We start from the raw sequence: 17,549 nt of genomic DNA, 5'->3' as shown, positions 1-17,549 counted from the left end.
AAATACAGGCATAGACATAGTTTTTCTATATCACTATACCTAGTTTCAGGGTCATTAAGCATTCGACTAAGGTAATACACAGGTCTTTCGACACGTTTTTTATCCTCTTGGACTAACATACTTCCTATAGTCGATTCTGAGGCTACAATATACAGTCTCATTGGCCTATGCCTAACATGAGGGGCAAGTACTGGAGGCCTAGTCAAATACCCTTTGATTTTGTCGAAAGCCTCTTGGTGTTCATCCTGCCACTTGAAATCCTCGTTCTTCAGCCGAAGTAGTGGGGAGAATGCTTTTGTTTTGCCACTTAGATTTGATATAAATCTTCTAAGAAAATTTATTTTTCCCAGAAAAGATTGCAACTCCTTTTTGGTCGACGGAGGCTTGACGTCCATAATGGATTTTGTTTTTCTTTGGTTTACTTCAATACCCTTTTTATGCACCACAAAACCAAGGAAGTCGCCTTCTTGCACACAAAAAGTGCACTTTAATGGATTCATTTTTAATCCATATTTCCTCATCCTCAGAAAGGCCTTTCGAAGATGTTCGACGTGAGCATGTCGACCATTTAATTTTATCACAATATCATCAATGTATACTTGCATGAAATCTTCAATAAAATCATGGAACATTGAGTTCATTACCCTCTGGTATGTTGCTCCGACATTTTTCAAGCCGAATGGCATGACAACCCACTCATATGTCCCCAAGGCTCTTGGACATCGAAACGCCATCTTCGGAACATCTTCTTCCGATATAAAAATTTGGTTATATCCAGCATAACCATCTAACATGCTTAAATAGTCAAAACCAACGGCCGAATCGACCAACATTTCAGCCATGGGCATGGCATACTCATCTTTTGGGGTGGCAGCATTTAGATCTCTAAAATCAATACATACTCTTAAAGACCCATTTTTCTTTATGACTGGAATAATATTGGCCAACCATTTGACATACCTTGCAGTTTCAATAAACTTGCTTTTCAGGAGTCTTTCTACTTCTGCTTTTATCTATGCCATGATCTCTGGGGCGAAACACTTGGGCGTCTGCTTCACTGGCTTTCTTCCAGCTTTTATTGGTAGGTTTAACTCAACCAAATCTCTACTTAAACCAGGCATTTCGTTATAATCCCAAGCAAAACAGTCCCTAAATTCTTTAAGTATGGATATTACCTCAGACTTTAGTTCTTTGTCGATGTTGGCGCTTATGTATGTTGGACTTTTCTCGCCATTCTCACCAAGGTCGACTTCTTCCAAGGGGTCTTTTGGTCGGATTTTCTTTGGTGCCTTTGGGTCTTTTTCAAACCCTAAAGGTTCATTGTCATATATGCAGTCCAGACGCTGCATGTCGATGTTCCTTTTAGCCAAAATTAGCTTGTCTGGGGGTTCTGGCCCAATAACCATATGCCCTTCTTTATTTAACGCACAGGCTTCAGCAGCCATGTTTTCTTCAGCCTCTAGAGCCGACTTTATTTTGTTCTCGGCAACGTATACCGAAATCTTTCTTAGAGCTTCTAACTCAGACATCATCAGTGACGTCCCCCCAGCCTGTCGGTCGGATACCTGTGTAGGGTGGATCATCCAGGCGTTCCACATCCCAAATGAAGCCATGAGTCTCGTGTATAGTTAGAGAGGCGAAAGCTTCACTCAGATTAGCATATACATCCTCAGATGGAAAGCAAGGAGAGATGTTGGCCAACTTTCTTTCAAACTCCTTCTTGCCGACATTATTCACGTCAGCCATAAATTACCCTTGGTCGGCTTCGATATTTTCGGCCACCCCTTCTCTCCAAATCACCAGCCTTTGGTGCGCTGAAGATGGTACAACTCCAACGCCATGTAGCCACTCTCTGCCAAATAGCAGGTTGTAACTTGGCTTAGCGTATATCACCATGAATAGTGTCGGTCTGGTTACTGAACCCACCGTGATATTCACCATAATCATTCCCATGGTGCTTTTCGTCTTTCCTCCGTAGTCCGACAAAACCACGTTATTAGATATGATGTCGGTATCATACTTGCCAATCGTCCTCAGAATATGGTGCGACATGATGTTAACCGTGGCACTACAATCGACCAAAACTTTGTTGACAGTTACGCCTTCCACTTTTTCCCTTATCAGCAGTGGTTTCAAATGATTCTTCATGTTCATCGTTGGTCTTTCAAACACTGCCTCTTGGCTTTCAGTAGACCCATCGTTCAGCATAAAATAGCATCTTGGTTGGTGCAAAGCCATTTCTTCAGCTTCAGCATCGTCTACCGACTCTTCAACTTCAGTCACACACTTGTATTCTTGTGGTAGGATTGACACCACGTTGACCAGGATGTCCAGACTTGCTTCAGACTCTGAATTGAAGTCATCAGTCACTTCTTCAGAACATTTTTCAGTTAGTCGACGAACGTACTCTCTTATCCGTTCCTTTGCTGCTGTGTCGACTTTCACAACAATTTTCTTCCCAACATTCGCCTCGCTGGTCATGCCTCTTGCAACTTCTCTTTCAGCCTGTTTACGCCTCTAAAAGCGTCTCCATTGAGTCCTCGACATGGGGTTCTTCCCCAAATAGTTTTCAGAGACATGAGTCCTTTTTTCAGACTTAAACTCACGCCTGTAGTTAATTGCTAGACCTCCTCTAACAGCAGCAGCAACACCTTGTGGGGTGTCTTGTTTTTCCTGAGGCTTGATCCAAGTACCTCTAGGGGCATATGCCGACAGTACAAAGCTTTTAGGACTTTCTTGGTTATTTCCCACAACCTTTTTTGAGCCTCTTTCATTCTGGTAACCCCTGGTCGGCACATTCCTTTTGCTTTTACCCAATTGCAGTTTCAGGAAATTTTCCGCCGCTATTTTTTCGGTGACAGCACCACACCTCGGGCAGAGGCACACTTGTGAACCCTTGTTCTTGCAATGATACAGAAAATCCACCAAGTCTTCATCCTCCCTTGGGTAAACTTCAGTTATATCGACATCTGGGTTTTCCCCAGTTTGCTCCAGCATGTTGGCCTCATCGTATTCGGTGATTGATTAGTCACCATTTATAGTAAGTTTTCATTATTGATCCGATGCAAAACAGAGACATTTGATACACTGTGCAAGCATTTAAGGTACAATTCGATTAGTTTTACTTCCGTTATTTTATTTATACATTTTTAATCTTTGTTATGTTTTACTTTGTTTATCTTGATTTTATGTGTGTGATAGCTGTGTTTTTGTCCAACAAATCCAAGTAGAAGATCAAGGCATTTGGAGAGCTGAAGATATTCATGAGCGGGAGCGATTGAAGATCAAAGTCATCCAATTACTTGTAATGTGTAATTTTTATCTTGAATTTGTTTTAAACAATATGAGTAGCTAAACCCCCCAATGCTAGGGGGTGTCCCTGATTTAGAATTTTAATGAATTTGAGTTTACATTTGCATTTATAATATTTTGTTTACAGTAACCTTTTGATGTGTTTATTGCTTTACCTTTCGGATCAATTGAGATTGATCTATGGTTATCAGTTAGGCTGGACCGCCAGTGATAAGGTTTTCATCAGGTTACTCTGCAGTAGATATCACCTAGAACTAGGGATACCCTATATGAACCAGAGCATTCTTAATATTATACAACTTAACTTCACCCTAATTGGCTATGTACATAGGAATTATGGTAGATTGATTAAAGGTTTTCTCACCAAGGACTTGGGAGAAAATACCCTTGAGAACTGGTAGTAATTGATATTTATTGATGCAATAGTAACTCAGAGTTGTTACAGGGATAAATCATACACCTTCCCTGACATTGTTCCTTTTTCTCTATAAACCCTTATTTTCATATTTCTTTATTATTTTCTTTTTACACTCAAAAACCAAATTAATACTTTTTGTTTAATTGAATGATAATTTAAACTCAATACTAACGTGCAGTCCTTGAGATCGACATTCGGGGAGTTTCCCCATTATTACTATAAGAGGCAAAATAGTACACTTGCTATTTTCCCGATCAAGTTTTTGGCGCCGTTGTCGGGGACATCCAAAATTATAGAGTTTACTTTTATTTCAATTAAAATTTTGTTGCTCTGCAATAAAATTATTTTTCTGTCATTTATATTTTACTAACTAGTGTATGCGAGGAAAACCCTCAGTTGAAATTCTTTTTGACGCAATGATCGAGAGAACCCTTCACAGAAGGCGCAGAGAATAAAGAGTGGATTCTACAGAAGAAAGTACCTCGGATAAACCAGAAGTCAAGGAACCAATGCCTGAAGTTCCTCCAATTCCACCTCCTCCACCTCCGGAAAGACTCCTAGGTGACTATGGAGGTGCAAACGTACCAGGTGGTCGAATGACCATTGTTAACCAACCGGTGAATGTGACAAATTTTCAACTGCATCCTAGCACAATCAATCAATTGGAAAGAAAACCTTTCACCAGAAAGGTTAATGAAGATGCCAACAAACACCTGCAGAGATTTCTGACCATGAGTACCACCTTGAAAATTGATGGTCACACTGATGAAGCAAAAAAATTAAGAATGTTCCCGTTCACTTTAGTTGAAAACGCGGAAGAATGGTTCTATTCTCTCCCCGCCGGTAGTATCACTTCCTGGGAGGAGATGGAAACTGCATTCTTAAATGAGTATTTTCCAGCATCAGTATTCCTGAGAAAAAGGTATGAAATTCTGAATTTCAAACAGAAGGATGGTGAATCATTGGGAGACACTTACAAAAGATTCAAAAGGATCTTAGTCACGTGTCCCACTCATAATATGGATCAGACAGAACAAATGCAGATGTTCGTTAATGGGCTGAAAATAAAGATAAAACATTTGATTGATACAGTAGCCGGTGGCTCAACAAATTTCTCAACGGCCACTGGTATCAAGAGGATTATTGAAGCAATAGCTACTGGAGCTATATGATAGGTGTACCAGTCAGCCAGACGGGGTAATTGATCTTAAATTAGAGACAAATAAAATCCGTCTGGAAGACACTATTGCTGCCGAAGTAGACAAAAAGTTGAAAGCTATGAATATAGGTACTCAACAAATAACACAGGTTTAACCAGCTCAGGCGAGTACTTGTGAAATCTGCAATGGACCTCATCACACGGTCTATTGCTTTGCGACTCCTCAACAAATTGAAGAGATCAAATTCTTGAAGCAGAATAATCCCTACTCTAACACTTACAACCCAGGTTGGAAGAATCATCCAAACTTCACCTGGAAAGATCAGAGAGGGAATGTTCCACAACAAAGTACAGGGCAATATCAGACTCAATATCAGCAATAACAACAACAACAGGCACCTAAAAAGGCTGAATGGGAGATTGCCATTGAAAAGTTAGCATCCCACAGTATACAGTTTCAAGAAGAAACAAGGACTCATCATAAAAACACCACAGCCTCCATAAAAAATCTTGAAGTTCAGATGGGACAAATAGCACAACAGTTAGCATCAAACTCTCAAGCCCCTAGAACCCTACCTAGTGGTACGGTGACAAATCCGCGGGAACATAACACTGTTAACGCTGTCACAACCCGAAGTGGAAAGTCAACCGAGGTAAATGATATAGAAAAAGATGGATTAATAGAGGTGGATTTAGAAATCAAGGAAACAAAAGTCCAAGATGAAGAAGCAATACCACCTCCTGCCCAGGATAAGGAAAAGGTTCCTAAACCTATAATCAAACTTCCTTACCCTCCACGACAGAAGAAGAAAAATCAACATGAGAAGAATTTTGAGAAGTTTCTGGAGATGTTCAAGAAACTCGAAATCAATATCCCTTTTTCTGAAGCATTGGAACAAATGCCAATATATGCCAAGTTCATGAAAGACATAATTACCAAGAAGCGTTCCACTGAGACTGAACCGATCATCCTGACTGAAACATGCAGTGCTGTTCTCCAAGGCATGAAAATCCCAGTGAAAAAGAAAGACAGGGGATCGGTTACGATTCCTTGCACTATTGGTGATCAAAAATTCAAGAAGGCTCTGATTGAATTAGGAGCGAGTGTAAGTTTGATGCCACTGTCCATCTATAAGAAATTAGGCATCGGTTCTGTTCAAGATACTCGAATGACCCTTTAGTTTGCGGATCGCTCTGTTCGGCGACCCTATGGTATTGTGGAAGATGTTCTTGTAAAAATTGACAAGTTTGTCTTTCCGGTCGACTTCGTCATTTTGGAAATGCTGGAGGATGAGGAGATCCCTCTCATATTGGAAAGACCTTTCTTGGAAATAGGACGGTGTATGATAGATATTGAGGAAGGAACTATGACCCTCAAGGTCTATGATGAAGAGTTAAAGATAGATGTGAGGAATACCATGCAATACAAAGATGATGTCGGCACAAGCAACACTATAGAGATAATCGACCAAGTAATTGCTCAAGAAAATGAACAGCATAGACCCCGGTCACCTCTAAACCGGGTCTTAAGCTTGTCCATTTTTGAAAGTAATGAAGATGAAGAAGAATCTGAGATGGTTGCTCTGATGGAAAAACAACCTGAATGGATTAGATCTAGACCACACCGGTGGGAAGATCTAAGACCACCACCATCCGATGTCACTGAAGAACACAAAAAAGGGGTGAATCTAAAGCAGTTGCCAACAAGTCTGAAGTATGTATTTCTAGACACCGAAGAAAAATGTCCAGCCATCATTAATGCTAGTCTACAGAGTGTCCAAGAGGCAGAACTCATTCAAGTGCTAAAAAAATACAAGGGTGGAATCGGATGGGAAATTGAGGACTTAAAAGGTATAAGCCCTACTGTTTGCATGCACAAGATCTTAATGGAGGATGACCATAAACCGGTAGTGCAACCACAACGAAGACTTAACCCAGCCATGAAAGAAGTGGTGCGTAAAGAGGTTGTAAAACTCTTGGATGCAGGCCTAATCTACCCTATCTCCGATAGTTCTTGGGTAAGTCCAGTCCACGTGGTACCCAGAAAAGGGGGCACAACGGTAACAAAGAATGAAAAGAATGAGTTGATTCCAACCTGCACTATTACCGGTTGGAGAGTGTGCATCGATTACAGAAGGTTAAACGTGGCAACAAGGAAGGACCACTTCCCGTTACCATTCATTGATCAAATGCTAGAAAGGTTAGCAAGACACAAGTACTATTGTTTCCTAGACGGTTATTCAGGGTACAACCAGATTGCGGTTGCCCCTGAAGACCAAGAAAAGATTGCATTCACATGCCCTATGGTATTTTCGCTTATAGAAGAATGCCATTTGGCTTGTGCATTGCACCGGCCACATTTCAAAGGTGTATGACTTCTATTTTTGCTGACATACTTGAAAAGCATATGGAAGTATTTATGGATGACTTCTCGGTGTTCGATTCTTCATTTGATAACTGTTTGACTAACTTGTCACTTGTTTTAGAAAGATGCCAGCAAACAAATTTGATCCTGAATTGGGAAAAATGTCACTTCATGGTCCGGGAAGGAATAGTATTGGGACACAAGATCTCCAACAAGGGTATCGAAGTGGATATAGCAAAAGTGGAGGTAATAGCAAACTTACCACCACCAGTGAATGAAAAAGGTATCCGAAGCTTCTTAGGACATCTGGGTTTCTATCGCAGGTTCATAAAAGATTTCTCCAAGATTTCCAAACCATTGACTAGTCTGCTGGTAAAAGATACCCCATTCTTATTTGACAAAGAATGCAGGAAAGCCTTTGAGACCTTGAAGAAGGAGCTGGTGTCAGCACCTATAGTTATTGCCCCAGATTGGTCTCTTCCTTTTGAGATAATGTGCGATGCAAGTGATAATGCAGTGGAGGCGGTACTAGGGCAACGCAAGGAGAAGCTCTTGCATGTGATCTACTATGCAAGCCATCTACTCAACCCTGCTCAAATGAACTATGCAACCACAGAAAAAGAACTCCTGGCGGTGGTATACGCTTTTGACAAATTCAGATCCTATCTGCTGGGATCAAAGGTAAATGTATATACTGACCATGCTGCTTTGAAATATCTTTTTGCAAAACAGGAATCCAAGTCGAGGCTGCTGCGATGGATCCTCCTGCTATAGGAATTCGATCTGGAAATCAGAGATAAAAAGGGTAGTGAAAACACGGTTGCTGATCACTTGTCTCGGATGACTCCGATTCAAGAAACTGAAAAAACACACCCCATCAGAGATGAGTTCACGGACGAACGCATTCTAGCCGTTACGCATATCCCATGGTTCGCCGATTACGCGAACTTTGTGGTAGGTGGACTGATACCTGATGACTTTGACTCTAACAGACGAAAAAAGTTTTTGCATGATTGCAGGTTCTATGTATGGGACGATCCATTCCTTTACAAAAAGGGATTAGATGGTCTAGGTAGGAGATGTGTTCCAGAGGAAGAGCAGAGGGACATTTTAAAAGCCTGTCATAACTCCGAATATGGAGGACGTTTCAGCGGAGACAGAACCGCAACCAAAGTCCTCAAATCTGGATTGTACTGGCCCACACTGTTCAAAGATGCCCAAGCAGTGGTAAAAGAGTACGACCGATGTCAAAGAACAGGAAACATATCTAAAAGAAATTAGATACCTCAGAATGCCATGTTAGAAGTCGAACTGTTCGATGTATGGGGGATAGATTTTATGGGACCCTTCCCACCTTCCTTCGGAAAGCAGTACATTCTAGTTGTGGTTGACTATGTGTCAAAATGGGTGGAAGCAGTTGCACTGCCCACGAATGATGCAAAGGTAGTGGTCAACTTCCTCAAGAATTGTATCTTCGCACGGTTTGGGGTGCCAAGAGCACTTATTAGTGGCGAAGGTACCCACTTCCTAAATAAATTGATGGAAAACCTACTACGGAAATACAATGTCAAGCATAGAATCGCCACTCCGTACCACCCCGAGACCAGTGGACAGGTTGAGGTATCTAATCGGCAGATCAAGCAAATCCTAGAAAAAACTATCAGTGCCTCTAGAAAGGATTGGTCAATCAAACTCGATGACGCACTCTGGGCGTACCGAACAGCGTTCAAAACACTGATAGGTATGTCCCCTTATCAGTTAGTCTATGGTAAAGCTTGTCACCTGCCACTTGAACTTGAGCATAGGGCATTATGAGCCACCAAATTCCTCAACTATGATCTGGCCAAAGCGGGAAAATCTCGGATCCTTCAATTACAAGAGCTAGAAGAGTTCAGGAATCGAGCGTATGAGAATGCCACGATATACATAGAACAAACCAAAACCTGGCATGACAGACGCATTCAGAAGAAAGACCTCCAGGAAGGACAATTGGTGTTATTATTCAACTCAAGGTTGAAACTCTTCCCAGGGAAATTGAGGTCTCGATGGTCGGGACCCTTTGAGATACAAAAGGTATTTTCACATGGAGCCATTGAACTAAGAAATCCAGCGAACGAAGACACGTTCAAGGTAAATGGGCAGAGAGTGAAACCTTACATACAAGACCATGAGGATGGTCCTATAGAAAAAGTTTGTCTCACCTAAGCAGACGAAGAACCGTCGAGCCATGCAACTTTAAACGAAGCGCTTCGTGGGAGGCAACCCACGCTTTTTTTATTTCTAATCAGTTGTATGTGTCTGTAGGTATATAGGGGTTCTACAAGGAGGAGCCAGAAGAACCAACGGTTGACCTGATAAGAAAACCAAAAAATGGCCAAAAGGACAACCTGACACGGCCACCCGTGTCAGCTGACACGGGTCGTGTCAGAAGAGGGAAAATAGAGGAAGGATGCTTGAAACCAGTGGCCTTACATGGCCACCCGTGTCAGCTGACATGGCCACCCGTGTCAGCTGACATGGCCACCCGTGTCAGCTGACACGGGCCGTGTCAGGAGCACTATAAGAAAGATGATTTTGAGGATGATAAAACAGTGGCCTGACACGGCCGGCCGTGTCAGCTGACACGGCCCGTGTCAGGAGCACTGTAACAGAATTTATGGAAAATGGTTAACAGTAGCCCTATAAGGTCGTGTCAGGCGTGCAAATTTTTTTTGAAATTTTTTTGAAAATTTTAAATTTTCGTGGGGCCCACCCACTTAAACAACTCTTAACCACTCTTTTTCCCTTATCACTCATCATTATCAGATTTTTACAACACTTATCATCACTTTCTCTCATACTTTTTCATCTTCTTCTCTCACTCTCTCACAAACTCCATTAAAACTCACTCACCTCACCACACAAAACCCTACATGCAACCAAGTTCCACTCACCTATAGCCCAAACACCTTTCACAAATATTTCTCACCTCGCCGTGCCGGTCGCAACCACGGTTTTAGATTTTTCTAACTCAAAAGTTCGGAAATTCGCTATTTTTTGCAGGTCCAAAATGTCCTCGAACAGAATCCTTACCGGAAAGCAACAACGTGCAGAGATGGCGAAGTCTCGGAAACTCCCGAGCCAGAATCCTAATCCCCATAATATTGTGTTTGACAACCCGGAGCAAGAGCGACGTTACCAAATTCACCGGAAGCGCAAGCCACGTCGACCAGGTATATGTGTGAGAATACTCTGACCGCTCTAGGGATGAAAATTGAGGTAGACCGAATGTTCCATGTCTTGGGCATGCTCGAGTTTATGAGTTTGGAGGCGCCGACCTAAGAGCGCATTACTCTCGAGTTCCTCAGCACTTTGGACTTCCAGCTGGAAAAGCGGTGGGTTAACACAACCAGATATTATTTTGGCACCTTACGTTTCCGTTTGTTTAACAATTGTCATGAGCTATCTGTTGAGGAGTTAGTTGCAATACTCCGACTCCCGCTGAACAGACCCGGAGCGGTCCCAGACGGGTTTTCTCCTAAGGATGTATGGATTGCCATAACTGGGAGGACGAATTACTCCTCCAAAGGTGCGAAAGCCTCGGGCATCCAGAATCCCTGTTACAGGTACGCCTAAAAAGGTTTAGCCTACACATTGTTCGGTAGAGGCGACAACACTGGAGTAGCTACTCAGAGAGAGCTATTCTTCATGTACTCGATGGCTCAAACCAAGACCATCAATGTAGCTGCCTTTGCAGCAGACTACCTGGGGAGAGTCGGGCGAGCAAACTCCGGAGGCATTTTCTTGGGAGGTATGATCACCCAAATTGCATTGCATTTCGGGTATCAGGCTGTTTTACTCGAGGACACACCAATTGCAGGTAATACAAAAATTGACATGTTTGCTCTGATTTCCCAAGGTATGATTGCGGTTGCCCCTACCTATTATTCCGTCCTCATTCATAAAAGGTTTATCATCGCTCTGCCGGATTCAGACAGAGTTTCTATCACTAACTGTGTGAATTGGTTATATGTGAGTGCCGATCCTGATGCAGATGAAGGCCACGAAACTGACCACTTTAATGCAGGTGAGCACTTTGTAGATGACCAGGCAGAAGGGACGGAAAGAGAAGAAGAATATCCTCAAGCACCTCCTGAGCAGTTTGTTCCACAACATCAAGAACCAACCCAGCAGGCGGCGGGTTCATCATCTTGGTCAACTGACCAATGGAGCTGGGTACAGACCGAGATAGGCGACTTGAGAACTGAACAACAAAGGCAAGGCATCGAGCAAGCCCGTCAGGGAGCTATGTTGGATGAGATGAGCAGCATGATGCGACAGTTGATGTTGCATTTCCCGCACCCATCTCCTCAGTAGGACCCTGTGAGTTCCCTCCTCCGCGCTTGTTCACAAACATTGTGGACAATGTTAAGTTCAAGTGTGGGGGAGATTTTATGTCTTTTATTGGTAATTTGTTTTTGTGTTATTTTTACTTTTTAATTTTGTATTCTAGATTGAATTTGTCTGTTGAATGTACATTATGCTGCAAGTGTGTGTGTCAAGTCTGTGTTGACAGGTTGGAAAAGTAATGATCACAATTGAGAGTGGATGAAAGATCACACCACTCACCATGGCTTGTTATGAAGGATCTCCCCAGAAAGTAACACTGCTGAAAATAAAGATCGGACGCAACGTATACAGCTTAACCGACACGAGTATCCTGCATATTCCGAAGTAAGAAAGCAATTGCACCAAATTAAGGAGCACTGTGGATCCTGTCAAAGCTGAGCCAAACCAAGTGAGTCATAAAAATCCAAACACATTAATCATCATGGGCGTCATTCAGGTTTGTCTTTATCACTATAAATTTGCGTAGACTCTCTAGAACTGTCACTGCATGATACACACACTGAGGCACATTGTTTGTAATTAACCCCGAGCCTTTCTAGCCATCCCGAATTATTATATCCCTTGTTAACCCCTTTGAGCCTATATCCATTTTTTGTTTAAAACACCATGAATGTAACCATTGGCCAAAACACTTCCTCACCCTGTTCAGATTCATGAGAATGTATTCAAGCTGTGTTGAAAAGCTAAGTTTGGGGTAAAAACCCCAAAAGCTCTCAAAGCCCTAGAAAGTGCAAAAACAAAAGAAAAAGAAAAAATTGATGAATCGAGAAAAAGAAAGAAAAATAAAAATCAAATACTCGAGGATTCAAAAGAAAGAAGCGTGGAAAAGGGAAGTCGGTAAAAATTCAAGAAAAGAAAACCGAGGAAATAAAAGAAACAAACACAGGATGTAACATTGACTCTAAACCAAAAGCCCCTTGTTTTCCTTTTTGAATCCATACCCTAACCCAAGCCAAGCTACAACCCAAAAGACCTCAAAAAGTGTGTGTGTTGTGTGTAGGTGATGAGAAAAGAGAGACTATTCAACCTTGTGAGTGATATTGCATACTTTGAATTATGAGTGTAAATAGTTAACCCCGAGAGAATTGGTGAGAATGTGAAATAAGCTGACAGGTGAAACGGTGCTTTAAAGTGGAAGTGTGAATGATGACTTACAAGGATGGGTAGGACTTGTGGAAGGAAAAGGGAAGACGTTCACGAATGATCTCAACAGTGATGGAAAGCATAAAGAATTTTGGGGAGTGATAATGAAACATTACTTGGGACAAGCAATGAGCTAAGTTTGGGGTTGTAATCAGTCACCATTTACAGTAAGTTTTCATTACTGATCCGACGCAAAACAAAGACATTTGATACACTATGCAAGCATTTAAGATACAATTCGATTAGTTTTACTTCCGTTATTTTATTTATGCATTTTTAATCTTTGTTATGTTTTACTTTGTTTATCTTGATTTTATGCGTGGGATAACTGTGTTTTTGCCCGACAGATCCAGGTAGAAGAACCGGAGAACTCAAAACACGACAGTACGAGAGACCGGCATGAAAAAGAGCAGAAAACCCCGGTACAGGAGGCCTAACACGGCCACCCGTGTCACCCGACACGGGCCGTGTCAGGGAAAGTGGAGCAGAAGAAGGAAAACAGTAGCCTGACACGGCCACCCGTGTCAGCTGACACGGGCCGTGTCAGGCAGAAAGCGCACTTTAATGGATTCATTTTTAATCCACATTTCCTCATCCTCAGAAAGGCCTTTCGAAGATGTTCGATGTGAGCATGTCGACCATTTAATTTTATCACAATATCATCAATGTATACTTGCATGAAATCTTCAATAAAATCATGGAACATTGAGTTCATTACCCTCTGGTATGTTGCTCCGGCATTTTTCAAGCCGAATGGCATGACAACCCACTCATATGTCCCCAAGGCTCCTGGACATCGAAACGCCATCTTCGGCACGTCTTCTTCTGATATAAAAATTTGGTTATATCCAGCATAACCATCTAACATGCTTAAATAGTCAAAACCAGCGGCCGAATCGACCAACATTTCAGCCACGGGCATGGCATACTCATCTTTTGGGGTGGCAGCATTTAGATCTCTAAAATCAATACATACTCTTAAAGACCCATTTTTCTTTATGACTGGCACAATATTGGTCAACCATTCGACCAAATCTCTACTTAAACCAGGCATTTCGTTGGGAGCTTTAACTCGACTAAATCTCTACTTAAACCAGGCATTTCGTTATAATCCCAAGCAAAACAGTCCCTAAATTGTTTAAGTATGGATATTACCTCAGACTTTAGTTCTTTGTCCATGTTGGCGCTTACGTATGTTGGACTTTTCTCGCCATTCTCGCCAAGGTCGACTTCTTCCAAGGGGTCTTTTGGTCGGATTTTCTCTGGTGCATTTGGGTCTTTTTCAAACCCTAAAGGTTCATTGTCATAAATGCAGTCCAGATGCTGCATGTCGATGTTCCTTTTAGCCAAAGTTGGCTTGTCTGGGGGTTCTGGCCCAATAGCCATATGCCCTTCTTTATTTAACGCACAGGCTTCATCAGCCATGTTTTCTTCAGCCTCTAGAGCCGACTTTATTTTATTCTCGGTAACGTATGTCGAAATCTTTCTTAGAGCTTCTAACTCAGACATCATCAGTGACGTCCCCCCAACCTGTCGGCCGGATACCTGTGTAGGATGGATCATCCAGGCGTTCCACATCCCAAATGAAGTCATGAGTCTTGTGTAGAGTTAGAGAGGCGAAAGCTTCACTCAGATTAGCATATATATCCTCATCTGGAAAGCAAGGAGAGATGTTGGCCAGTTTCTTTCAAACTCCTTCTTGCCGACATTATTCACGTCAGCCATAAAGTACCCTTGGTCGGCTTCGATATTTTCGGGCACCCCATCTTCTCTCCAAATCACCAGCCTTTGGTGCGCTGAAGATGGTACAACTCCGACGCCATGTAGCCACTCTCTGCCAAATAGCGGGTTGTAACTTGGCTTAGCGTCTATCACCATGAATAGTGTCGGTCTGGTTACTGAACCCATCGTGATATTCACCATAATCACTCCCATGGTGCTTTTCGTCTTTCCTCCGTAGTCCGACAAAACCACGTTATTAGATCTGATGTCGGTATCATACTTGTCAATCTTCCTCAAAATATGGTGCAACATGATGTTAACCGTGGCACCACAATCGACCAAAACTTTGTTGACAGTTACGCCTTCCACTTTTGCCCTTATCAGCAGTGGTTTCAAATGATTCTTCATGTTCATCGTTGGTCTTTCGAACACTGCCTCTTGGCTTTCAACAGACCCATCGTTCAGCATAAAATAGCATCTTGGTTGGTGCAAAGCCATTTCTTCAGCGTCAGCATCGTCTACCGACTCTTCGACTTCAGTCACACACTTGTATACTTGTGGTAGGATTGACACCAGGTTGACCAGGATGTCCAGACTTGCTTCAGACTCTGAATTGAAGTCATGAGTCACTTCTTCAGAACATTTTTCAGTTGGTCGACGGACGTACTCTCTTATCCGCTCCTTCGCTGCTGTGTCGACTTTCACAACATCTTTCTTCCCAACATTCGCCTCGATGGTCATGCCTCTTGCAGCTTCTCTTTCGGCCTGTTTACGCCTCTGAAAGCGTCTCCATTGAGTCCTCGACATGGGGTTCTTCCCTAATTAGTTTTTAGAGACATGAATCCTTTTTTCAGACTTAAACTTACGCCTGTAGTTAATTGCTAGACCTCCTCTAGCAGCAGCAGCAACACCTTGTGGGGTGTCTTGTTTTTCCTGAGGCTTGATCCAAGTACCTCTAGGGGCACTTGCCGACAATACAAAGCTTTTAGGCCTTGCTTGGTTATTTCCCACAGCCTTTTTTGAGCCTCTTTCTATCTGGTAACCCCTGGTCGGTACATTCCTTTTGCTTTTACCCAATTGCAGTTTCTGGAAATTTTCCGCCGCTATTTTGTCGGTGACAGCACCACACCAAGTCTTCATCCGCCCTTGGGTAAACTTCAGTTATATCGACATCTCAGCTTTCCCCAGTTTGCTCCAGCATGTTGCCCTCATCGTATTCGGTGATTGATCAATCACCATTTATAGTAAGTTTTCATTACTGATCCGACGCAAAACAGAGACATTTGATACACTGTGTAAGCATTTAAGGTACAATTCGATTAGTTTTACTTCCGTTATTTTATTTACGCATTTTTAGTCTTTGTTATGTTTTACTTTGTTTATCTTGATTTTATGCATGGGATAACTGTGTTTTTGTCCGACAGATCCAGGTAAAAGAACCAGAGAACTCAGAACACGACAGTGCGAGATACCGGCATGCAAAATGGCAGAAAACCCCGATACAGAAGGCCTGACACGGCCATCCGTGTCACCTGACACGACCATCTGTGTCACCTGACACGGGCCGTGTCTGGGCAAGGGGAGCAGAAGAAGGAAAACAGTAGCCTGACACGGCCACCCGTGTCAGCTGACACGGGTCGTGTCAGGCAGAACCACCTTCCCCCCCCCCCCCCCCCCCCCCCCGTGTTAGGCTTGCCATGGGCGTGTCAGGAGAAACAATAGGCTGACACGGCCACCCGTGTCAGCCCAAGCCCAATATTTCCAATTTTCTCGGGCTTTTCATTCATCGGGCTTTGTGGAGACATCTTTGGACTTGTCCAACTGCTGCTGGGAACTTTCACTATAAAAAGAGGTCTTTTGCCAAAGGAAAAATCATCTTGGAATACAGCAAAACACAATATTGTGAAGCAATCAAGTATTACAAAGGTCAAGGCATTTGGAGAGCTGAAGATATTCATGAGCGGGAGCGATTGAAGATCAAAGTCATCCAATTACTTGTAATGTGTAATTTTTATCTTGAATTTGTTTTAAACAATATGAGTAGCTAATTGTAATGAATTTGAGTTTACATTTGTATTTATAATATTTTGTTTATGATAACCTTTTGATCTGTTTATTACTTTCTCTTTCGGACCAATTGAGATTGATCTATGGTTATCACTTAGGCTGGACCGCCAGTGATAAGGTTTTCATCAGGTTACTCTGTTGTAGATACCACCTAGGACTAGGGATACTCTGTATGAACCAGAGCATTCTTGATATTATACAACTTAACTTCACCCTAATTGACTATGGACATAGGAATTAGGGTAGATTGATTAAAGGTTTTCTCACCCAAGGACTTGGGAGAAAATACCCTTGAGAACAGGTAGTAATTAATATTTATTGATGTAATAGTAACTCAGAGTTATTACAGGGATAAATCATACACCTTCCCTGGCATTGTTCCTTTTTCTCTATAAACCCTTATTTTCATATTTCTTTATTATTTTCTTTTTACACTCAAAAACCAAATTAATACGTTTTGTTTAATTGAATGATAATTTAAACTCAATACTAACGTGCAGTCCTTGAGATCGACATTCGGGGAATTTCCCCGTTATTACTATAAGAGGAAAAATAGTACACTTGTTATTTTCCCGATCAGTGATCTCGACCATGTTGATCTCAACTGGCTCCACGAACAGGGCTTCCTCTTGGTGAAGAGGATCAGCGTCGATCTTCATTCTGCGGCCAGCAAATTTCAGCCTGCCTTCTTGAATCGCTTTCTGAACCAAATCCATGAAAAGGTAACAATTAGAGGTATTATGACAAAGATAGTTATGATATTTACAAAATCCTCTTTTCTGTCTTTGTTCTAACGGTGGTATTTTAGTACCAGGAGGTACCACCATTTGACCATCTTTGACCAATAAGTCAAAAATTTCCTCACATTTCGACACATCAAAAGTATAAGTTTTCGAAGGGAATTTTAGGTTGTGTTCGACATGATTTTTTCCTTGTGCAGGCAGCAATGATCGACACTCATAGGCGGACCCTGG

Source organism: Lathyrus oleraceus, chromosome 3 (genome assembly GCF_024323335.1).
Source record: "Lathyrus oleraceus cultivar Zhongwan6 chromosome 3, CAAS_Psat_ZW6_1.0, whole genome shotgun sequence".
NCBI classification, from domain to species: Eukaryota; Viridiplantae; Streptophyta; class Magnoliopsida; order Fabales; family Fabaceae; genus Lathyrus; species Lathyrus oleraceus.
The sequence above is the reverse complement of the archived record's forward strand: the minus strand, read 5'-3'. Positions refer to the sequence as shown.